At 40.5% G+C, this 12392-nt stretch overlaps 1 protein-coding gene across 1 annotated transcript in view; it reads right to left on the bottom strand.

Moving 5' to 3' along the window:
- The window catches only part of TMEM266 (transmembrane protein 266), an 84192-nt gene that overhangs the window by 71035 nt on the left and 765 nt on the right, over window positions 1-12392 (bottom strand). Inside the window, exon 2 of the mRNA XM_069025723.1 lies at window positions 3718-4180. The gene's annotated coding sequence lies outside the window, so the exon portion shown is untranslated. The remainder of the gene's footprint in view (window positions 1-3717; window positions 4181-12392) is intronic.

Raw genomic sequence — 12392 nt, 5'->3', positions numbered from 1 at the left:
GCAAGTATCTAAAAATACACTTCCTGGCTGACAGCCCAAGGAACCAATCAATGAAAGTTCAAGAGGTGCGTTTCACAGTCCAGATGTTCTCAAACTCTGCTCCATCAACAACTTACAGAAATGGCTGGTCACATTATGCTGACTTTTCTCCCCTTTGCTGTACCAGTTTGTGTCCAGAAGATGAAAAGCACATTTACAATTCTTAAAATATTTCTCCTTAAAAATCTCCTTTTGCTAGTTAGCATAAAAATATCACAGCTAATCAATGGGATGAGAGGCTACCCCAGAGACAACTTGGTGGAAAGTATGAATCAAAACTTGAAGCTCTGCAGCAGAACAAAGCTAATGAGAGCCCAGACAGCAGAAAAATTACAGGATCTACATGTACATATACACAGTAGAGATAATGACAAAAAGTCCACCTGGCAGAAATGCTTTTCCTAACCCCACCTACTCACTTTGTCAGCGGATACAGTGTCAAAATTTGTGAAAATTGGGGAAGGGAAAGAGAGCTTACCTGCTTATTTAAGGAAAAAACTTAGTCGGATTTTCTAGGCAAATGAATTGCAATAGTGAACAGTGTTACTAGATCTTACTTCATTAAAAACCCATGCCTGAATGATTTCCTCCAACACTCCAGTTGTATAATATATAATTTATAACAATCAGTTATAAATGATTATAAAAACGCAAAACCGTATCTCAGAGAAAAGGTGAAAACTAATTTAAACATGCACTTATCCATGCACCAAAACAGACACTAAACTATCAAAACTGACAAAAATCTAAGCTTAAAAACACTGCCATACACCTTGCACAAGGGATACACAAACTCTAGCTATGGACATACAAATGTTGTCATCCTTCCTTTCATTTGGATGTTTAATTTAACAATCAGCAACTTGAACACCTTTGACACCACACATCACGACAGGCAAGAAGGGAAGCAGCTCAGACCAGCACGTAGATCCAGCAGCTGCTGCTGCTACATATATATCTATTCTTGCTCAAATCACAAGAACCCTCATAGTTCAGTCCTTAAGAGGGAAAAACAAAGGGAATGTTTAGCTTGGTACAAAGAAAATCATTAGAAATTACATACCGTGCAGCTTCATTGCCCTTAGCAGAGAATTGAAAAACAGGTCATGTATGGCACCTTTTATATATAATTTTTTATTTTGATCTTGGCTTGCAAGTCCTTTGTTTCTCCTTTCCTTGCAAAGGTACACACTTCTCTTTGGAGCACAAATCTTTAAGCATACCCAGAGCAGCCTCTGAGGCTCTTTTGCTGCATTTTCCAGGGAGCAGCCCTAATTTTGCCAAGTCAGAAGAATCACCAATCCATCATTTTTGCTACATGTTATAAAGCAGAGGACTAAAGCAAAATTCTAATACTCAGTGCTTTTCCATGAAAAAAGTGCTCTGCAACTTCAGTCTGCTCCATCTTTCCTTCCCTGAATAGAACTTTTGCCCTTGGTTTTATGTCTCTGCTTCAGTCACAGGGCTGCCTGATGACAGCAGAACACTCATTACATTCTGTGCTTTTTTCATTCCTAAATAATCCAGACAAACTCCCTGCTTTTATTAAAACACTGGTATGCACTACAATTTTTCCTTGAACACCAACAATTCCAACATTTGCCCACTATGTCATTTAATTTTCAAGTAACCATTTTTAATGTAAGCTGCAGCATTCTATCCAGGTACACAATTTCTGGTGTGAACAAGAATTTGTTTTCACCTGGAGGTGCATGTCTCTGCAGCACAGGTCAACAGCTTCATGCACTACACAAACCTTTCAGCCAATATTCTGCTAGCAGATTCCTTTACAGACAGGCTTCTAAATCAGCCCAACTCAAAACTATTGCTGTGGCTAAATATGGGGCTAGGGTGAGAAGCGGAGAAGTGATTTCTTTAGTTCACCATCAGTCTTGTTGTCTGAGGGGTTACTAAGATCATGGATGCTGCTGCCTTGGTCTCTATTTTTCACACGTCTTTTGGCAGATATATAGAGCAAGACAGATTCCTTTATGTATGATAAATGCTACAATCACTGCCATCTCCTTAGGGAAGGCAGAGTGCTGATCACAGCTCAAAAGGGCATTCAGCTCAGACGGAAAATACAACTTCCCTACTGCAAGGCAGGCTGATCTTCTGCAGGCTAAACAGTCACAGATACAGAACATGTGTTTTGATTAGCTGACTATGCTGCACTTGATACAAAAAAACATTACTTTGAGTGGGTTTGATCACTTTTGTTGTCCTTTAAGGGAATAATTTTATCACCTTACTGCTTTTCTTTTAAACTCCATCTTGGGGAAAAAGAAAGTAAGATAAAAATCCAGATGAAAAAGATCTGTTCATCATCACCTGCTCCCCAGCCTGTACAAAACAGAGTACTCTAGCACTGGGGATTCTACCAGGCTGACAGTTACCTCCAAGCATAAGCTTACATAAATGAGTGCCCAGAGGAACCTGCAAAGTTACTTGAGCTCATATTCTGACATACTTGTAAAAATTATCAGCTATTGACACTCCAGTCAACAATTTCGTATTCCACCCTGGGATCCTTAAGGATTAAAAAGCCTAAGTAAATATTCATAAGGCAGAAATACTTTCTCTCCTCTAGATAAGCAAAATAAGGTGTGGTGTGTGACAGAGAAAGACATGCCATTTCTCTCATAAATCCTATTTGCCTGTCTTAATCATACACTTGTTCTCCTTCACTATTTATTTTCTTCCCTTTCTGCCCACAAGCAGTTTGGGAAGCTTCTAAACTGTTTCATTCTTCAGGGCATTTTCTGTTTGGTTTTTAATACAGTCTATATGGTCCCAAGCATTGCTGCAAACACCCATATAAAATTAAATTCAATAAACAAAATAAAATCTCTTCAACACCTTCAGAACTGCAGGTATGATAGTCAGTGAAACATGTACAGCAGAAGAGGCAGTCTGCCATCCTAAAAGCTTCTACTGAACTCTGTTCTATTTAGTTCTTACATCAATGGGATAACAGATGATTTAAATTACAAATATTCTATGTCATATACTTCAAACCTAGGCTCTGAATGCAAACAGTGCCATTATCTGCTTAACAAAGACCAATTATTCACGGAATAATCAAGCTACTGTGCAAGTTCTGAGTGCCTGTAATATGTTATTTGATAATACGGTGTCTTCTGACCTAGACAGAGTTGCCTACAGTATATAATTAAAGGTTTCAGATACATTTTGCTCTTCTCCTGCCAAATGTTGTTCATGCAGTGTGCTCTATATACTCAGTGAAACTAAGAGAAAAAGTCTTTTTCAAACTGCTTTGCTAAATCCTTTAAACACAACCAGTAAAAGCCCCAAGATCAGATGTTCATCTAGGGAAGGAAAGTACCACCGCTATCAGTTTTTCTTCTAATACCAAATCCTCCATTTTATAATTTAATGTTTTGAACACTGGCCTTCCCTTTTTTCTATCTTCGTTCTAGGAAAGAACACTTGGCATTGCCTTATGATAGCATTATAACCAAGATAAGCATTTAATTTCATTAGACATTACCACGAGAGAAAGCTCCTGCCCCACACAGCCACCAACAAAAAGGGAGTACTTTTAAAAGCAATTTTTAAAGCTTGTGAAATACACAGGCACTAGGGCATAAAGTCCTCCCTCTCTTAACAAAATGAACTGTGCAAGCCTGTATTTCCCAGTCAATTTGTCCCACGTACCTTAATCCTTATTTGGAGGCATGAAGCAGAAGAAAGCTTGCTGACTTCAGGTGTTCACTCAGTCCATAAAATCTCTCCAATCAAGGCAGCCCGTGAAAGCACCAGTTAACAGTGTTCTTGGATGAGGCTGTGGAACACTTCTCACTAGAGATACGCTTCTTCATTTAACCCAGCAAACATCAATCAGATACCAGCTGCTGCCAGTCACCTGGGCACTCCGAGACCTGGCTGCATTTCCAAATGCATCAAACAAATAACCAATTAGTCTTTGTTTGCTAGTTCACTGTACCCAGTGCTTTCAGATTCAGACCTTGGCAGGCTACCAGCTACTTGGACTGCAGTCCCTTCCCTTCCCCCCAAAAAGGGAAATCATCTTCTACTGGAAGAAGTTCTTCAAAAGCAACAAGCCTATCTTCACTTTAGAATGAAGTGGTGCAGTCAGACTGGGTAAAATATCCACCTGCTAATGGAAAAAAGACCAAGTTTCTTTCCATCACTCCCAAATTTCAGAAAAGCACAAGGGAGACACGGGAGCTGCTGACAAGCATTTTTAATCAAAAGAAAATGTAATTAAAAAATAAACCAAATATCACCCTTACAACTGGACAGTCCATAGCTGAGATTCAAAGGGTTGTAACAGTCCCTGAGCTCCTACTCCTTGGGCTGTTGAGGGAATCCTTTGCCTGGCACTCCAGGCCTTCCCAGCATTTTAAAGTATACCTTCATTTACACATCAAAACTCCCGCCTTCTGGCAGGATATGAAGCCTGGGTACCAGCCTAAAAGCAGCACTTCAAGACAACTGTTATAGTCCCTTGCTTAGCTAGAACCATGGTTTTTTACCTGCACAACAGTTACTTCTTTTTCTACAGCAGAATAATAGATGAAGGAAGATGGCCAGTATCATTAAACTAAAAACCTTTAGAATCTTTAACTAAATATAATCTTTTTCAAATGTTAGTCTCAGGAGTCACTATGGTGACTATGCTGACTTCTAAAACCAGAGAGAAACTGCCTCACCAGTTTCTTCTATCTCATGAGAAGCAAACTATTAAAGGAATTCTTCCTCATTTCCACATTAAAAAATAATAGCAGGGAAACAAGTGTGGTGAAGATGTCCACAAATCCCACTCAGCATGTCACATTTAGATCCATCACAGATTTACCCTACAACAAACCCCTGAATAAAATATACTTCAGAAAACTTCAATACAAGTCATATGACACCATGCATTTAAAAACCCCAACTACTACTCAGGAAGTATGCTCTGATGTTCTGAGCTAAAGAACTGGGGCTGAAAGAAAAGCTGTGAATTTTTCTGTGCCACCCCTCCTTTTTTATTTCTTCTTTTGAACTGGAAAAAAATTCCACGGAGCACAAGTCATTCAACAAAGTAGTGCAAGGTGCAGCTCAGCAGTGATTTAGCAGACCCTGGCATTCAGTTTCAGTGCTGCTACAACAGGTATTGGCTATAGATCACCAATAGATAGGCCACAGCTCTCATGAGACTCTAAAACAAGCCACAGAATATTTCCTCCTCCCCAGATCTACTCAGAATTCCCACTGTCAGCCTAGTTTCACAGCTGTGTACTGAGGGTTGAATTGCCATTGTAAAATACTTGGAAGACATAATAACGCACAGAGTATCCGTTCAAACACAGTTTCTTCGGAGTAAGTCTCAAACTCAGGATTCTTTTTTTAAAACTTAAAATGAACTTCTCTCATTGCATGTTGCAGTACAGAATAAAAGTTTTTCAGAAAGCTATTTACAGTCCTTTAAATAGGCTCTTGCAGGAAAAAAGGCAAAAAGTCTCAATACTTATAATATTAAAAATCTTGACCACTTTTGTTCAAAACAAAATGAAAACTTTAAAGAATGCAGTGAACAAACTCTAGCCACTCTCCTCCACAAAGACAAAATTCTTCTTTCCAGTCCACAAGCACTTTCATATTACATATCACAGTGGAATCACTGCAGCAGTACTACACAATAAATATGCATGTAACAATCAAAAATGAGGATGCCTGATCTAAACAGCACAAAAGATTGTTTCAGAAAAATTACTTTCCTCTGACTTATTTTCTATTTCTATAGCCACCTGTTCCAATTTAAAAAAAATACAGACTTTTCCATGCGGCTACATGAAAAACAAGTTCATGACTCAGAAAATGTACAAAAGTTAGCCCTCCAAGGTATAAAATAAATTGAATTTTAAAATACTTTAGCCTGTACTCTTGTCTGCAGGTAAGATATCAGAATATTACAACATAAATATCACATAATTGTTTTTTTCAGTGCTACTCCTTTAGATAACTAGAGGAAAGCTAGGTTATTACTATTTCAATGTTTGCAATGTGAAATGTGATAACATAAATGTACACACGCTCATGGTGCCAAAGACATTAAGACTTCTCTTTGCCAGTGTTGATCCTTGATATGCAAGTAAACAAGAAATACCTGGGAATACCCAAAATGCACAGGACCTGAATTAACATCTGCTATGCATTTCAAGAGACTATGTGACAAGCTTGTGCTAGGATGCAAAACTGTCAATGGAATTTTTCATGACATACATACAGTATTATCTACATAACTAAGGTTTTCCTAAGCATCTGTCACCATTCACTATATTCTCATTAAAATGTATTTAGACTGCAAATCCTCTGGGACAGGACTTGTCTTTTACCCATATTTGAAGAGTCTACTTCTCACAATGAGAATCCCAACCCTATTTGATTTAAATACTAGCATAGCACAAGTTGGGGATTTTTATGTAGAAGATTGAAAATATTCAGAAAGAGCCCTTTGTGCTCATTCTGTGCTTAACTCACATTTTCAGCTGTCATTCTAGTAACAGTTTTACCTACCTAAGAAATTCAAGATGGGGCCAAATTTGCCTGCACAATGATTTCAAAGTAAGTGGCAACCAGATGGACAGCACACTGCCATATGCTCCCCTTTGCTCAGAGGTGGAAGAGTGAGCAAATGTGAACCACAAAAAAAGAACAGAGAGTAGGGAGAAAAATATCTCTGCTGTATGCCCATTAATTCATGTACACACCCTTTCCTACCAGAAGCATGCACAAACTTCCCTGCTCCTCCTACCTCAGGATCTACATTCAGGGGAGCAGTGATTAGGGCAGCTCAGAACAGCTGCTGTCTCCAGCACAACCCCTGCTGGGCAGGTGCATCTCTGTGCTCCAGCCAGCAGTGGTGCATTCCTGAGAGGAGCCAGTGTACAAGCACAGGGAAGAGAATCAACATCAGCGTGGCCTTGAGAAAGTGAGGGAACAAGGACATCCCTCCACGGGGCAGCCTCTCTGGAAGCTGCACTCTTTCCCATGAAGCACCAAGAGCCCAGATGCCCAGAAGTTGTGCCCACTCTGCAGCCTCCTCTCAAATTTTTTTGCCCAGAGGTAACATGTGTCAAAAACTTTTAAGTAAACCCTGATGCTCCCTATGTCTTGTACTGCTCTTTAGTTGGAGCAGACAATCTGGCCATATTATAATGTCTCCAAGGAGTACCTGCCCTTTTGAGCTAGTCCTAAAAATAACACCTTTCCAAGTAAAACATATGTATTTAATTACACTACTGCTCCTGCTCTGAAAGTCCTTCTTCTTAAGACTGAACAGAAAAAAAAAAAAAAAAAAAAAAAGAGCACTTAGATTTCTGGAGGTGGCAGCTGCTGGCAACAGAAGAAAAACAGCAAATATGTACAAGAAAAATCTTTCAGATTGGCTTTTTTAATATACACTTGTGCAATTAACATGTGAACCTTGATCCATATCTCACTTTCCTGTTAAAAAGTTGCTTTCAAAGCTGTCTACTTTTATCATTCCAGATAAAAATGCAATTATTTACTATATGTGGGTTGTAAAATCCAGGCAGCTATTATATACAGAGAAAAATTATGGACTGCTTGCTGAGACACACCACATGCCTCATGTTTACATCCTGTATGTTTGCTAACTTTAATTATTACAGACAGGAGCTCTTCAGTTCACTTAAAGAAGAGCTGTCTTTACATTTGTATCATCAGCTAAATTGACTGGTAGTCCAAATGGCTGTTTTTCTGTAAGAAATTATTTGATAAACTTGAACAAAAGCATTGAAGGAAAAATTATAAAATAATTCAACAGCAAAAGTCTTACTAACTTCAATAAAACTTGTATTTTGCTATTTTTATACATGAATTTTCTATTAAGGCACGCTTAAATATCAGACACATAACACTTTCCACTACAAAGACTTTCACAACTTTTTTGAGAAGCTCTGACACTTGCCTCGTCTGCAGGCACCCTTTGAAGTTCGCTGGAACGGCAGAGATGCTCTTCGTCTCATGGCAATCCATTCAAGTTAAACTGAACTCTTTTCCTATGCCTGCTTGCTTTTTTTAATCAAGTGTTTGGTGGCCTCTCAAAAACCAATCCAAATGGACATGAACTCCCTGTACACAAAGGCTGGGCACCTCGTAGCTCTGACAGACCAAAAGCAGTGTGCTGTGAGCACTGGCAGACTGCTGAAGCTTGAAAGCAGAGGCAGAACAGAGAGCAAAAAGGAGGATGAAACAGGTCAGACTTCACCTGTTGTTTCCCTACACAAAGCACAGAACCCACAGCTCATTGCTCTGCTCATCAAGTAACAACCTTACCAAGTAAGGCAATTACCTGAATTAGAAATCACCACTAAAGGCTCAAATCCCATTTAGGGATTTTTTTTTAAGGTCAACAAGAAAAGTTTATATCCATGTAGTGTAATTTTACAAAAAAAAAAAAACAACCCGAAACCAACCAAGCAACCAAACAGGCTAAGCCTCCCAATACCAAGAGGTTCCATGTTAGAAATCAATTTGCAAGAAGATTATTTGGGCTGAAAGTAAAGCTCTTGAAAATTAGGAAGCACCACATTTAAAACAGTGTATTACCTTAGCTCCATTTGCATGAATCGTCCTGTCAACTACTAAGATCACATATTACTTTTCCTGCAAATCATCACCTCATTCAGTGAGCAGGGTGGCTCATAACACTGAACTGTATCTGCACAACCCTAAATCAGGTATTTGCTGACTTACAGGTCTAACTCTGCAACCAATGTATTTAAAGATACATTTTCAAATGTCATTTCATGTGTAACGCTCTAAGCACACATGATGCTTTACAGATGCAAGATATAATAATTGCCACAAAGAAATTTTAGTTGAAACACATCAAAGCAACACTGAACCCTAGACATGATAAAATGCAAGTGAGACAGAGGAATAAAGCAAGAAATAAGCCAATGTTGCATTTTATAATGCTTAGTTGATGACACAACTATCATTAGAAAACCTCTATTGCTACCTGAATTTACAAGAAGGCCTGATCTCACTCTATTCATACAAACCCAGTGATTTCAATAAGATTACATGGAGATAACAGACCTCATTGGGACCTTATAACCAAATTAAGAATTAAACCCTAATATGTGAACTTGTCACACCAAATCCTAGGCCCAGCAAATTGGTGGGCTGAAATATGACAGAGACTGACGTGTAACCCAGCTGCTGCCCACAAGAGACCAGCTAAGAATTCAGAGGAAAAAAGGTTTCAATTCACCTTGGACAGAAACCTCTAGAGCCAAAGAATGAACAACAGCAAGGTTCTACCCCATAGTGATAAGAAGCCAACTTTTTACTATTTTTTTACTATTTTTCTATTGAAGATGGCATTTCACCAAGTATGCTCATATCCACCTACACTACAAAAATACTCCCAAAAAGTTCAGAAATTTTTTCCAAGTAAAAAAATCCCAAACTTCCCATTTTCCAACACCCCTGATTCCAGACTTACCCCTCGTATTACTGAACCTAACAAGAGTGTGGCAAACGCCTTTCAGCAGCACACCGTATCACTCTAGAACCAGCAAGGAGAAGAAAACGAGGAATCAAATCTCAGTCTTCCTGTCATATACCAACTGGCAACATAGATTCTTCAAATAGCACTTATTGGACACTCTTGATGTTAATACATGGGGCAGAAAGGACTCCAGCTCAGTCTCCCATGTCAATATTGATTCTGCAGTGCTCATAAAGTATTTTTTCTGTTAGTTAATCCCATTGTCCAGGAAGCAGTTTAGCTGAGCACCACCATAACTGAAGTAACACCCCATTTGTTGCTCTGATAAAATATGCAGTTTTGTCCTGCATAACACAATTCTATTAATTCTTGTGCTATTGCCAGACAATGCAATTAATTTAAACGAATACTAATGATATAGGTAAATTTTAGTCATGTCAGGATCTCGTAGGGCAATGCAGTTTCTCCTCCTAATTTGGACCTAATCACGTGTAATAAACTGAAACCATGCGCTTCATCATGCTGGAGATTTTGCTAGTTCTGTCCCTCCATGCTAAAAGTAATCTGTGACGCAATATTACTGCAGCGTCAGACTCCGCAGTGTAGAGACCATCAGAGACAAACAGCAAGCTGCCAGGTAGCCAGCTTTTGGGGAGTCACCACTGAACCCATGTTGGAGTAACAGCACAACACTGGGGGCCAGGAGAGGGAAAGTGTAATGAGCTGTAAGCATCTTGTACAGGGCACCTTCAGAACTGTAATCACACTTACATGCAACTAACCTTTGGGAATGGGCACAGTGAGAGGGGAGACAGCTACACTGTGTGTTATGTTCTGCATTTATGCTGTCAATCATGATCTGAAAATACTTCAGCTGAGTAGCAGGCTTGCACTGCTACTCACACTCCAAGCATACATAGTTCACATCTTAATTTTCTTACTGACCTTTTCATAAACCAGTGTGAGTTCAGATCTTTAGCTCACCTACTACTCCAGTTCCGTGGCTGAAATAGCTGATGCGTACTCTTGCTTCATGTCCTTGTTGTCCACTGCTTTTATGTCTTTAACATAATTACTACTCACTAACCACATCTAACTTTGTGTGCAACTTCCAGCTCTTTTCACCCTTCAGGCAAAAACCCCACCTTGCACTAAGCAATTTTGCAATAAGTAGCATCAAGACAGAGCTGCAAAAACTCCACTTTGTTCAGAAACATAAGAGGAATGAGTATGATGAGTATGCGCATGCATTGCTGCGGGAACGGGCTCCTCGCTCACACAGTCCCTTCACTGACTGTAGGCACACTCTTCCCAGCATTTAGGAACCATAACACGTTTGAAGCAGCACACACTTGCTTCTTATTCCGCATCCTCTGTAAATGAGAAGTATTCCTCCCCTTTTCTGCACAGAGTATTCTGCCTCACAAGACAGACATTGTTCACAACATCAAGACACAGTTTCCCATACAGAATACTTGCAGCACAATGCTAATTGCAGTATCTCATTGCAAAGCACCTATGTGCTACTATTGTATGGTCTAATTTATAATTCCCACCTAACGTGACTGTGGTAACAATAACCCTTTTACAAGTGTCCTGCAGGAACTTGGAGCATATTCACAGAAACTATCAAAAAATAATTATCAGTATTGTTTCATCTAATCTAGACTCAGTTAATAATGTTATTACAGCACATTAAAAGTACATGGGTTGCTTACCCCACTTTATGCAAAGTCCAGTAATAAGTGTTGCAAAAATAGCAGGATTCCTAACAGTGACATCGCAAAGCAGCAGTTCCTGACTGTGCGCCTATCACAGGTGCCCTGTGTTCAGACAAATGAGCCTTCTCTGCTGATTGCATTCACAGCTGTAAATACCCCTACACCATTATGCATTTTACTTCTGTTACAGTACAGTCTTCTGCAGCTGTTACAATTGGTGTCAGGTGCATGCTCTAATACAGAGCTTGTAGATCGGTTTGCTCTTAAACCTGCATGTAAGAACCAGGAAATTCTGGAGACACCTTTACTAGAACCTTTTCCTAACTTCAGTACACTAACAAGCTTAGAAACCATGCATGTCCATGTACTACTATTTTAAAGAAAAGTTACAGTGACATGCTGTTCTGTTATAGCTCATCAATCCTCACAATTTAGATTTCACCTCTACAAATCTAACAGAAAAGGCCTATTAAGTTTATTACATTTTATGGAAGGCAAACTGAAAATTCCCTAGTAAAGACCACTCTAAATGGGTTTCGACTCCAGAAAATAAACTACTACTCTTCCTCGTTGGGGCAAGCAATGATGCTGCTCCAGGACAGCAGGTTTCCAAGAAGCGCCGCAGCAACTTACAAATATAGAGTACTCTCGGGTGAAGACACTGCTGAGGCACCACCGTTGGGTGGGTTTGCATAGATGCAGAAAATACAAGCAACTTTCACGCTCAGGCATTACCGGGGCTGTTTGTATGCGGAATCCTGACACCAAAAGTTGTCCAGCTGGGCCCGCGCGCCTCCGACGAGCGGTGCCGGGGGGCTACGGTGCGTGAGGCGGCCCCCAGCTTCGAGAGCCCCCCGCAGCCCCCTCCCCTGCAGGAGTAGCGCCGCTCCAGCTGCGGCCCCGCACTACAGGCGGACGCGACCCTCACTCCGTCCCCGGCCCGGCCGCAGCTCGACTGACCCCGCGCGAGGGGGCTCGGGCCCCGCCGCAGGCCGGCCCACGGCAGAGCGCCCTCAGACCCCGGCCCCATCGCCAGCAAGTTGGCGGGAGGCGGCGCCCGCCGCCAAACTTTGTCCGCCGCGGAGGGGCTCCCCCGCCAGCGCGGCCCCCGCCAACGC

Source organism: Aphelocoma coerulescens, chromosome 10 (assembly GCF_041296385.1).
Source record: "Aphelocoma coerulescens isolate FSJ_1873_10779 chromosome 10, UR_Acoe_1.0, whole genome shotgun sequence".
Taxonomy (NCBI): domain Eukaryota; kingdom Metazoa; phylum Chordata; class Aves; order Passeriformes; family Corvidae; genus Aphelocoma; species Aphelocoma coerulescens.
This window is presented reverse-complemented; position numbering and strand designations above follow the sequence as displayed.